The following is an 11,447-nucleotide window of genomic DNA, read 5'->3' on the forward strand; positions in this document are numbered from 1 at the left end:
AAGCTTCATAATGATGAATCCCCTACTGCTGCTACCTCCGCGGTCATCTAAGGCACCGGAGGAAGCAGCAGGGTCTACCGGAACTGCGTCACAATCGCTCGCCATTCATTCCTATTTCTAGCACGCTCTCTTGCCTCTCTCACATCTATCCTCCTTTTACACAGAGCTTTCTTCACTCCATCCATCCACCCAAACCTTGGCCTTCCTATTGTACTTCTCACATCAACTCTTGCATTTATCACCTTCTTTAGCAGACAGCCATTTTCCATTCTCTGAACATGGCCAAACCACCTCAACACATTCATATCCACTCTAGCTGCTAACTCATTTCTTACACCTGTTCTCACCCTCACCACTTCGTTCCTAACCCTATCTACTCGAGATTCACCAGCCATACTCCTTAGCCAATTCATCTCAAACACATTCAATTTCTGTCTCTCCATCACTTCCATTCCCCACAACTCCGATCCATACATCACAGTTGGTACAATCACTTTCTCATATAGAACTCTCTTTACATTCATGCCCAACCCTCTATTTTTTACTATTCCCTTAACTGCCCCCAACACTTTGCAATCTTCATTCACTCTCTGATGTACATCTGCTTCCACTCCACCATTTGCTGCAACAAAAGACCCCAAGTACTTCAACTGATCCACCTCCTCAAGTAACTCTCCATTCAACATGACATTCAACCTTGCACCACCTTCCCTTCTCGTACATCTCATAACCTTACTCTCACCCACATTAACTCTCAACTTCCTTCTCTCACACACCCTTCCAAATTCTGTCACTAGTCGGTCAAGCTTCTCTTCTGTGTCTGCAACCAGTACAGTATCATGCGCAAACAACAACTGATTTACCTCCCATTCATGGTCCTTCTCGTCTACCAGTTTTAATCCTCGTCCAAGCACTCGAGCATTCACCTCTCTCACCACTCCATCAACATACAAGTTAAACAGCCACGGTGACATCACACATCCCTGTCTCAGCCCCACTTTCACCGGAAACCAATCACTCACTTCATTTCCTATTCTAACACATGCTTTACTACCTTTGTAGAAACTTTTCACTGCTTGCAACAACCTTCCACTAACTCCATATAACCTCATCACATTCCACATTGCTTCCCTATCAACTCTAGCATTTGCTTTCTCCAGATCCATAAACGCAACATACACCTCCTTACGTTTTGCTAAATATTTCTCGCATATCTGCCTAACTGTAAAAATCTGATTCATACAACCCCTACCTCTTCTAAAACCTCCCTGTACTTCTAAGATTGCATTCTCTGTTTTATCCTTAATCCTATTAATCATTACTCTACCATACACTTTTCAAACTACACTCAACAAACTAATACCTCTTGAATTACAACACGCATGCACATCTCCCTTACCCTTATATAGTGGTACAATACATGCACAAACCCAATCTACTGGTACCATTGACAACACAAAACACATATTAAACAATCTCACCAACCATTCAAGGACAGTCACACCCCCTTCCTTCAACATCTCAGCTCTCACACCATCCATACCAGATGCTTTTCCTACTCTCGTTTCATCTAGTGCTCTCCTCACTTCCACTATTGTAATCTCTCTCTCATTCTCATCTCATCACCGGCACCTCAACACCTGCAGCAATTATATCTGCCTCCCTATTATCCTCAACATTCAGATATATATATATATATATATATATATATATATATATATATATATATATATATATATATATATATATATACACATGTATATATATATATATATATATATATATATATATATATATATATATATATATATATATATATATACATATACATGTATATATACATGTATATATATATATATATATATATATATATATATATATATATATATATATATATATATATATATATATATATATATATATATATATATATATATATATATATATATATATATATATATATATATATATATATTTGGGCTCAAGCCATGTCGTCCTGATGGAAGTTCCTATAGGGTAGCTTCCTAGGGTATATTAAAACTACGGCGATATTCCCAGAGAATTTACCTTAAGGTACCAGAATTCTAACTCCTGGAGCGAATATCCCTCATGAAAGGGATATCGCGACATATCAGAGGACGTATTCTTGACACGCCACATGGCAATCTGCACCCCAAACAGAGATTACGTAACGAGGGGTCAATTGGCAAGAAACGAAATCGGGAAAGAAAAAGGGGAAGCCGCTCCCAAGGCTCCCTATTCTCCAGTTTCGTAAGCGTGCCTGGCGCCAATCCTGGCGCCATCTGTATTCCTTTTTGCGTAGCTTAACAACTCGGTGTTTTTTCCTGTGTTTCTCGCAAATCTTGGATTTATTCAGCTTTTCATGGCTTCTCCAATTTCGTCGGCCTCTGATAAGTTGAGTACCATGTCTTTTATGTATAAATGTAGGCTCTTGGTAAATTTTTAAGTTATTAATAGGATTAATCTTTGTTACATGAGCCGTAGCCTACCGGAGGCGTCATGGACGCTGTCGCTCGCTAGGTATGAGTTTTAGTTAGCCAGAGCGACATTCCCGGTTGTTTTGCTTTAATAAATTTTAGCTATTTAGCTTTACATAGGATTTCCTTTCGTGCTTTAGTATTATTTTGGCGAAGTATTCGCCAATTCTGGCCTATGCTAGGCCATGTAGCCTAGTCGTTTGGTCCTAGTACTTCATGCATGATTTTGGTTTTCCGAGTGTATTAAAATTTTATTGAAGCTTTAGGCTGTTTTTTATACATTTAAGATTATGTTGAATATTTCCAAGATACTATACGAGTGAGTTTCGGTGATTTAGGTAATCGATTCTCTTGGTGCCTAGGCTAAGTTGCTTATGGAGCCTTAGTATACTTTCTGTTGATTTCTTTTCTTCGGAGAAGGTATGCAATCCCTTTCCCTCTGTTTAAGCCTTGGGCTTATCCCTAAGTGGTTTATCTGAATTAACTTTCGATAAAACTATACTGGGGTGTTACTGTACCTTCCTGTTCCAGTAAGTCTGGTTTCAGAGAGGGACAGAACAACAGAGTTTTTAGTCTGAATCTGTGTTTGTCTGGCTTGGGGTAGAGTCTCCCTCGCTGGCCTGACACAGACATAGGAGGCTTAGCCTCCTTAGGTCACTACCGGAGGTTTCTGTACGAGATGATTCCTTCTTTTGTGATCTAGCAGACTAGTCATTGTTGCTGTTCTCGGTGGGAGGATAAGATACTTTCCCTGGGAGTAGCAACACCTTCCTTGCTTTGGTTCTCTGGGAGCTGGCAATTATTGCTGGCCTTCCTCCTTGGATCTCCCTTAGGCTAAGATGAGTTTTCTTGGCTGCGGGTGATCCTTCACTAAAGCAAGGTTGGTAGGACCCTCTTTTGTCCCTTCCCCCTCTATCTCCGTAATGGCCTAGCCATTACAGTACTGTACGTCATTCTACATCTGGACCTAGGATAGGTTAGGATGTGGAATTGACTCAGTCCCTTGCCGGCCGGCAAGGGTCTTCTGCTTTGAGTGCTGCCCGGACCTCCCTTGGTCCCTCATCCATGCCTGCCTGTAGAACCAGACGGCATTGGTCAGGAAGCCTGAATTAGATTCTCCCCTTCCTTATATGCACTCTTTCGGATTGCCGGGCTTGGAGGTAGTGTACGCTCTTATCCCGGCATCCATTCTGTTTTCTTCTAGTGCTGTACCCGACCCGGCTGCCGGCCTATGAGGCCAGCAGCCGGGCAGTCGTAGTCCTCTGCTTCTTTTGCAGCTGGCTGGCATCGGTTGTGTACCTTTGCTGGCCGGCTAATGTCAGCACTTGTCTGCCGGTCGCCAAGAGTGTGGCCGGCAGCCGGGTACTCCCTTGTGTAGTTGCCGGCCGACATTGGCTGTTGCCAGCCGGCAGTAACTGCCGGCCGGCACATGCATTTGAACCAGCGTTCTGCCGCCTTATAGCTGTTAAGTAGTATACTTTAAAGCTAGTTATGGTGTACTTGCCGGCCGGCACATAACCTTCTATACTGTACCAGTATTCTTCAGTATAATATATACTGTAAGAGGAAAACTATAGTATAAGTTTTGGTACAGCACTGTGTGTTCTAACACTTTTGTGTTGTCTTGCACAGCCCTTTGCTGTTGCCTTACAGATAAGAAAGTGAGTTCTTTCTTGTCTATTATCCAGGATTTTAAAATCATTGCTTAGGTGTGAGCTACACCTGTTTCCTCTGGAAACTTTTCATTGGTTATTCTAGAAGAGATTAACCATACGATTTTATTATCTGGAAGGCTTCAACAATTGGTTGTGAAGGAAACACAAGTGTGTGTCTTTCCTTTCTGAATTGTTATGCTAAACTATGCATATCCAGTGATACATAGTTCACTTGATACTCATGGAAATTTCTTCTCTTTACAGGAGGACCCTCCGAAAATCGGAAGTGTTTTCTGCAACGTCCGCAGTAAGAACCTCTGCGGACATGAGTTTTGTAGGAGGCACGCAGCATGCGCTGTCTGCAAGGGTGATCTCCAGTATTGGGACCCTCAGGTATGTACCGTGTGCACTAACCTGATTACTGAGGCCTTTGATTCCCCTAGGACGGCGGAATCAAGGGATATAGCAAGGGAGAAGCTTCGTACCTGGGTAAGGGGCTTCCAGAAGAACACCTCTGGACCTTATCTTCCAAGGGAGAAGATGAGGGCATATCTTTTCCCTAGGGCATCAGCTGATGCAGTGATTCCCCAACCTCAAGAGGAGATCCCCCAAGTTCAGATCCAGGTGGATGGTGAAGTCGCGGTCGCTATGCAAGACATCCAGTTGGATGACAGGATGTCTGACGTGGACGAGCGTCTGGAGGAGGACCTCCTGGCAGAAGCCCAGGATGAAGTTCAAGTCCCAGACGTTGTAGAGGAAGAGGCCGACGAGGTGTCGGCTACTCCGGTTCAGATCCCGGAGCCTATTCCCTCAACATCGTCCTCTCTCCCAGTAGAGCTGGGACAGGCCCTCTCCTCCATTGTTGGAATGATCCAACAAATGCAGAAGGAGAATCAGGAGAAGGCGGCTGCAATGGAACTGCGGATGCAGAGCCTTGCAGCATCACATGGGCCCCAGAAAAGGCTCAATGTGAAAGACCTTCCCTTGTGCTCAGATGCTAACCCATGGAGGTATGCTGAGCACATGCCGATGACGACTGGAAAGATCGTCATCTCGGATAAGTTGGGTTCAGTTCCCCTAGAGGAGGTGGAATTCTGGCCCAGCAAGGCGTCATATCCGGACTGTTATGTCCGGCCGAGGAAGGAACCAGCTTCAAAGGAGGAGACAGAGCCGAAGGAGGTCATAGTGATGGACCATGCTAAGGCTCAAGCTTTGCTTTCATCCTCGATGAAAGAGAGGGGCTTCTCGAACTCAAAGGTAGCTGCATTGAGTAAGAAGCTCCCTTCCTTTGTGTCCTCTCCTGCTAGAGCCTTCCCCTTTTTACAGAAAGGGTTTGCGGCTGTACTAAAAGTAGTCGAGGCCGGCAAGCCTTGCCCCTCCCTGGAGGAGTGTAAACCCTTGTCGCTGGCCCTGCCTATGGACCACAAAGACTGGAAGGACGTCCATCCTACGTTCTCAGTTGGGAAGTTGGAGGCTGATATTGCCGGACGTCAGTTCGGCGAGGACCTCCCTCAGCTGTCTGACTTTATTTTGCGGAGAGAGCTCGAGACAAAAGAAAGACTGGCTGCCTCAATGTCTCTTCAGACTAGTCTTGAGACGATAGCAAGTGACTCCAAGGTCCATGAAATGTTCATGGTAGTGGCCAAGACTCATCTGGCCACAGTGAAGAAGGATCTTTATGGCTTCGTCAAGGCGGGGAGAGCTTGTAGGGAGTTCGTGTTCACCTCGGCTACGGTGAGGCACGAGCCAAGGAAACTAATCTCCTCCAACATTTGGGGCAAAGACCTTTTCCCTTCCGAATTGGTCAAAGAAGTTGTTGATAAGGCCGCCTTGGAGAATAGAAACCTCCTCCAGAAGTGGGGCCTGGCTATCAAAAGAAAGTCTTCCCCGGATGAGGGTCCTCAACCAAAGAGGAAGACTATGAGGACTAGGCTACCGTCTCGGCCAGCCAAGCCTCTTAAACAGCAACAGCAACTGCAATTGCCATTGCCTTCAGTGCCCCAGATGGTGGCACAAACCCCGACCACTTTCCAGTGGGTACCCCAGGCTGTGTCGACACAGTCCACGGCATTCACCCCAACGTTCAAAGGGCAGTCTACTTCCTTTCGAGCAAAGCCTAGAGGAGCAGCCAGAGGCTCGTCTAGGCGCCCCTCAAGGGGAAGGGGATTCAGGGGTGGTTGCGGTCAGGGAGGCAAGACCTCAGGACGGCAGTCCAAGTGAGATGATGCCGGTAGGAGGGAGACTTCAGAATTTTCGGGATCGGTGGACCTTCGATCCCTGGGCCCATAGCCTACTCAAGAATGGACTAGGCTGGAGCTGGTACAGCACTCTACCCCCGTGCCCTCGGTTTTTCCAACACTCCACCCCTGTTCTGGAGGAGTACGTTCAAGAACTGTTGGAGAAAAAAGTGATCCGAAGGGTGAAGTCCATCAAATTCCAAGGGAGGCTGTTTTGTGTTCCCAAGAAAGACTCGGAAAAGCTCAGAGTCATTCTGGACTTGTCGCCACTCAACAAGTTCATAGTGAATTGCAAATTCAAGATGCTAACACTGCAACACATAAGGACCTTACTGCCCAAGAGGGCATATTCCGTCTCTATAGACTTGTCAGACGCCTATTGGCACGTTCCAATTAACCGTCGACTCTCCCCCTACCTAGGGTTCAGGCTACAACGAAGACTATACGCCTTCAGAGCCATGCCATTCGGGCTAAATATAGCCCCAAAGATTTTCACGAAGCTTGCGAGCGTAGCTCTCAAACAATTACGCCTAAAGGGAATTCAGGTAGTAGCCTACCTGGACGACTGGCTGGTGTGGGCAGCATCCGAGACAGAATGCTTGCAAGCTTCCAGTCAAGTGATCCAGTTCCTAGAGTACCTAGGCTTCAAGATCAACAGAAAAAAGTCTCGACTTTCTCCATCTCAAAAGTTCCAGTGGCTGGGAATCCACTGGGACCTAATGTCACACCGTTTCTCCATCCCGGCGAAGAAAAGGAAGGAGATAGCGGGTTCTGTCAAGAGACTTCTAGATTCCGAAAGGATATCAAGACGCGAACAGGAGAGGGTACTGGGCTCTCTCCAGTTTGCTTCGGTGACAGACCCAGTGCTAAGAGCACAGCTAAAGGATGCAACCGGAGTTTGGAGAAGTTATGCATCAAACGCGCGAAGAGATCTGAGAAGACCAGTTCCGCTTCGGCTACGTACTCTTCTCAGGCATTGGTCCTAAGCCAGACATCTAAAGAAGTCGGTTCTTCTTCAGCCACCTCCCCCGTCGGTGACGATTCACTCAGATGCCTCGAAGAAGGGATGGGGAGGTCACTCTCATCGGAAAAAAGTCCAGGGGACTTGGTCCAAGCTATTCAAGACCTTTCACATAACCTTTCTAGAAGCTATGGCAGTGCTCCTTACCTTAAAGAAAGTCTCCCCGCGTCACTCGATCCACATAAGGTTGGTGATGGACAGCGAGGTAGTTGTGAGATGCTTGAATCGACAAGGATCGAGGTTACCACCTCTCAACCAGGTGATGTTGGCTATTTTCCGATTAGCGGAAAAGAAGAAGTGGTACCCCTTCGGCAGTTCACCTTCAAGGAGTCCGCAATGTGACAGCGGACGCTCTATCCAGGTTCACACCGATAGAGTCGGAATGGTCCTTAGACGCAGGATCATTCTCCTTCATTCTGAATCAAGTCCCAGAACTGCAGATAGACCTCTTTGCGACGAAAGATAACAAGAATTTGCCCCTGTACGTGTCCCCGTACGAGGACCCCTTAGCGGAAGCAGTGGACGCGATGTCCCTCGACTGGAACAGATGGTCCAGGATTTATCTGTTCCCTCCTCACAACCTTCTGTTGAGGGTCCTCAACAAACTGAGATCCTTCAAGGGGGGTAGCGGCAATAGTGGCCCACAAGTGGCCGAACAGCGTGTGGTTCCCCCTGGCATTGGAACTACGGCTGAAGTTTGTACCGCTACCAGATCCAGTTCTGACCCAGCGAGTCCAGAAGTCGACTGTCTGCGCTTCATTACAGAAAACCCGGACCCTGCAGCTCATGATTTTCTCTCCCTAGCGGTGAGAAAGCGTTTCGGGATTTCGAAAGCCTGCTTATCTTTCTTCATCCACCTCCATGGTCAAGGGTTGGCAGCTAACACGATTTCAGCGTGTAAGTCTGCTTTGACAAGACCCATTCTATATGCCTTCCAGGTCGACCTAGGTAACGAGATCTTTAATAAAGTTCCGAAAGCCTGCGCTAGGCTCAGACCTTCAGCACCTCCAAAGCCCATTTCATGGTCTTTAGACAAAGTTCTTCATTTCGCTTCTCTGTTGAGCAATGAAGAGTGTGCGTTAAAGGATTTGACACAAAAAGTTATTTTCCTATTTGCACTCACGTCCGGGGCCAGGGTTAGTGAGATTGTAGCCCTCTCGAGAGAGGCAGGTTGTGTTCAGTTCCTGGATGGGGGAGAACTGAACCTGTTTCCGGATCCTACATTTCTCGCTAAGAATGAGTTACCCACCAACAGGTGGGGTCCCTGGAGAATCTGCCCTCTGAAAGAAGATGCATCTCTATGTCCAGTAGAATGCCTAAAGGTCTATCTTCATAGAACTTCAGCCTTCAAGGGTGGTCAACTATTCAGGGGAGAAACATCAGGCTCAAATTTATCTCTGAATCAACTCAGAGCGAAAATCACATATTTTATTCGCAGAGCGGATCCTGACAGTACACCCGCAGGTCACGATCCGAGGAAAGTTGCCTCATCCTTAAATTTCTTTAATTGTATGGATTTTGAACATCTCCATTCATACACTGGCTGGAAGTCTTCCAGAGTGGTCTTTCGCCACTATGCGAAGCAAGTAGAGGAACTAAAGAGATCTGTGGTAGCAGTGGGTCGCGTCGTTAACCCTACTGTTTAACTCTGCGAGGAACAGTGGTTTTAATTGGGACGATTAATTCCAGGGTGAGTGTGTAGTTACATACTGTACTACAAACTAAGTGAGGGCACTGAGTTGCCCACGTAGACTGTTCCATTTCCAAAGGTGAACCTAGCATAAGTGCAGACATGTGTGCCGAGTGTTTCTAACGCTAATGTGATTGATTTGTAATACAGACTTTTATGACTTTGATACCTCGGTATCTTAAAAGTGGCATTAATGTTTTTTCTTTCAGATAAACAAGTTCTGTTTACTATCATACTTATGCTTAAAGTTTTGGGTTATCCTCTTCTTATATATATATATATATATATATATATATATATATATATATATATATATATATATATATATATATATATATATATATATATATATATATATATATATATATATAATTGTTGTTAACCTGTCTATTTATTGTCTGTCAATAAACTTGTTCTTGAGAACCTTGCGTCTCCTTCACCTGTGTCAATTTATTGGTATAATTGAGCATTTATTCTATGTACTTTATCTGGGATAATTCTAATAGAATTGTTCCTTTATGCAAGCTATGTTGCATTGGTTTATGCTTTCCCTTAACGGGAGGACTCCGTCCCATAAGGGGACGGTGGCGGTTTTACAAGTTTCCTCCTATGCGGATATAAACCTTTGTCCAATACAAGTATTGTGCGAAGAACTGGTCGATATTTCATATTGACGCAGTGGTTCTTTACAAACTATGCTTTACTTAATATAGGGTGAGACCACTATATTAGCTTGCCTGGTATTCATACATAGGTATATGTACTCTTCGAGACTTTTCCAGAGTCTATTAGGACTCTTCCCTGTAGGGGGCAGGAAGCTCTAACATGGTTTATAGTTAGTTGAAAAGATGTATAACGGTAGCATCTTAGGTCTCTAGGTCTAGTCGACCGGGGAAAAATTACCTACGGGGAGTACGGCACGTTCTGAGAATCCACAGATACAGTAATGCTCTGGTATACTTCCATCAGGACGACATGGCTTGAGCCAAAAAAACGGATTTTGAGCGAAGCGAAAAATCTATTTTTGGGTGAGATGGCCATGTCGTCCTGATGGACCCGCCCTTCCCTTTCTATGAAAGGGCTGTAGGACCCCTCCCTACATACAATATCTGTAGCACCTCGTGTACGCTACAAGGAATACAGATGGCGCCAGGATTGGCGCCAGGCACGCTTACGAAACTGGAGAATAGGGAGCCTTGGGAGCGGCTCCCCCTTTTTCTTTCCCGATTTCGTTTCTTGCCAATTGACCCCTCGATACGTAATCTCTGTTTGGGGTGCAGATTGCCATGTGGCGTGTCAAGAATACGTCCTCTGATATGTCGCGATATCCCTTTCATGAGGGATATTCGCTCCAGGAGTTAGAATTCTGGTATCTTAAGGTAAATTCTCTGGGAATATCGCCGTAGTTGTAATATACCCTAGGAAGCTACCCTATAGGAACTTCCATCAGGACGACATGGCCATCTCACCCAAAAATAGATTTTTCGCTTCGCTCAAAATCCGTTATATATCAAAAATAAAATTCAGCGAAGTTACTATTGGAGCTAAACGCATATTGCTGTATTTATTTCCCTTTCTTTCTTCTTTTACCTTCTTTTGTATGTAATTAGTGGTAATTTGCCGAGCTTTTGCTTAAACGTAATTATTATTAGAACTTTACCTTTGTCTTTTATTACCTCTCAAACACTTGTTTGAGATATACAACAGGCAGAAAATAGCTTAGATTTGGGAAATATTTTCGTATAGAAAGATAGCCTCATGTATATTCTTACTTTCGGCGTAAGTAACTGGATTTTGAACCATTGCAATTTATTTTCCTTTTAATCTCGAGACAGCTTTTGTAAGACAAATGCTTAATCACCGGGAAAGTACTGTTAGAATAATATCTAACTCGCAACAAATTAGGGGTAAAGTCTTTATTAATCAACTTACCTGTACTTGTATAAGGCAGCTATAATCTTGATAGAAGATTAATGTTCGAACTAAAAAGTTCAATTTATAACGGAAGGAACACAGGATCCAAGGATGCGTTTGATAGTAATCGTGTAACGACATGAGCTCAACTGACTCTTCCAGTTTTCTTTCCTTTGTTCGAATACTCTCGTACAATCGTTGAAAAATAAAGACGGGATATCAAAACTGTTTCCTTATAAGGAATACATTTAACATTTAATTAATTAATTCAATTAGAATAAAAAAAGGGGGAAAGTTAAAAATTTACATTTAATGTTAACAAATGGCAATCATTCAGTTTACTTTTCGTCCATGACCGAACACCAAAACAAAACAGAGAGTAAGAACGACCTAACTAGTCAATTCGACTATTTCCCATGAATGAAATTACCA

The sequence above is a fragment of the Palaemon carinicauda genome, chromosome 20, assembly GCF_036898095.1.
Source record: "Palaemon carinicauda isolate YSFRI2023 chromosome 20, ASM3689809v2, whole genome shotgun sequence".
Lineage (NCBI taxonomy): Eukaryota > Metazoa > Arthropoda > Malacostraca > Decapoda > Palaemonidae > Palaemon > Palaemon carinicauda.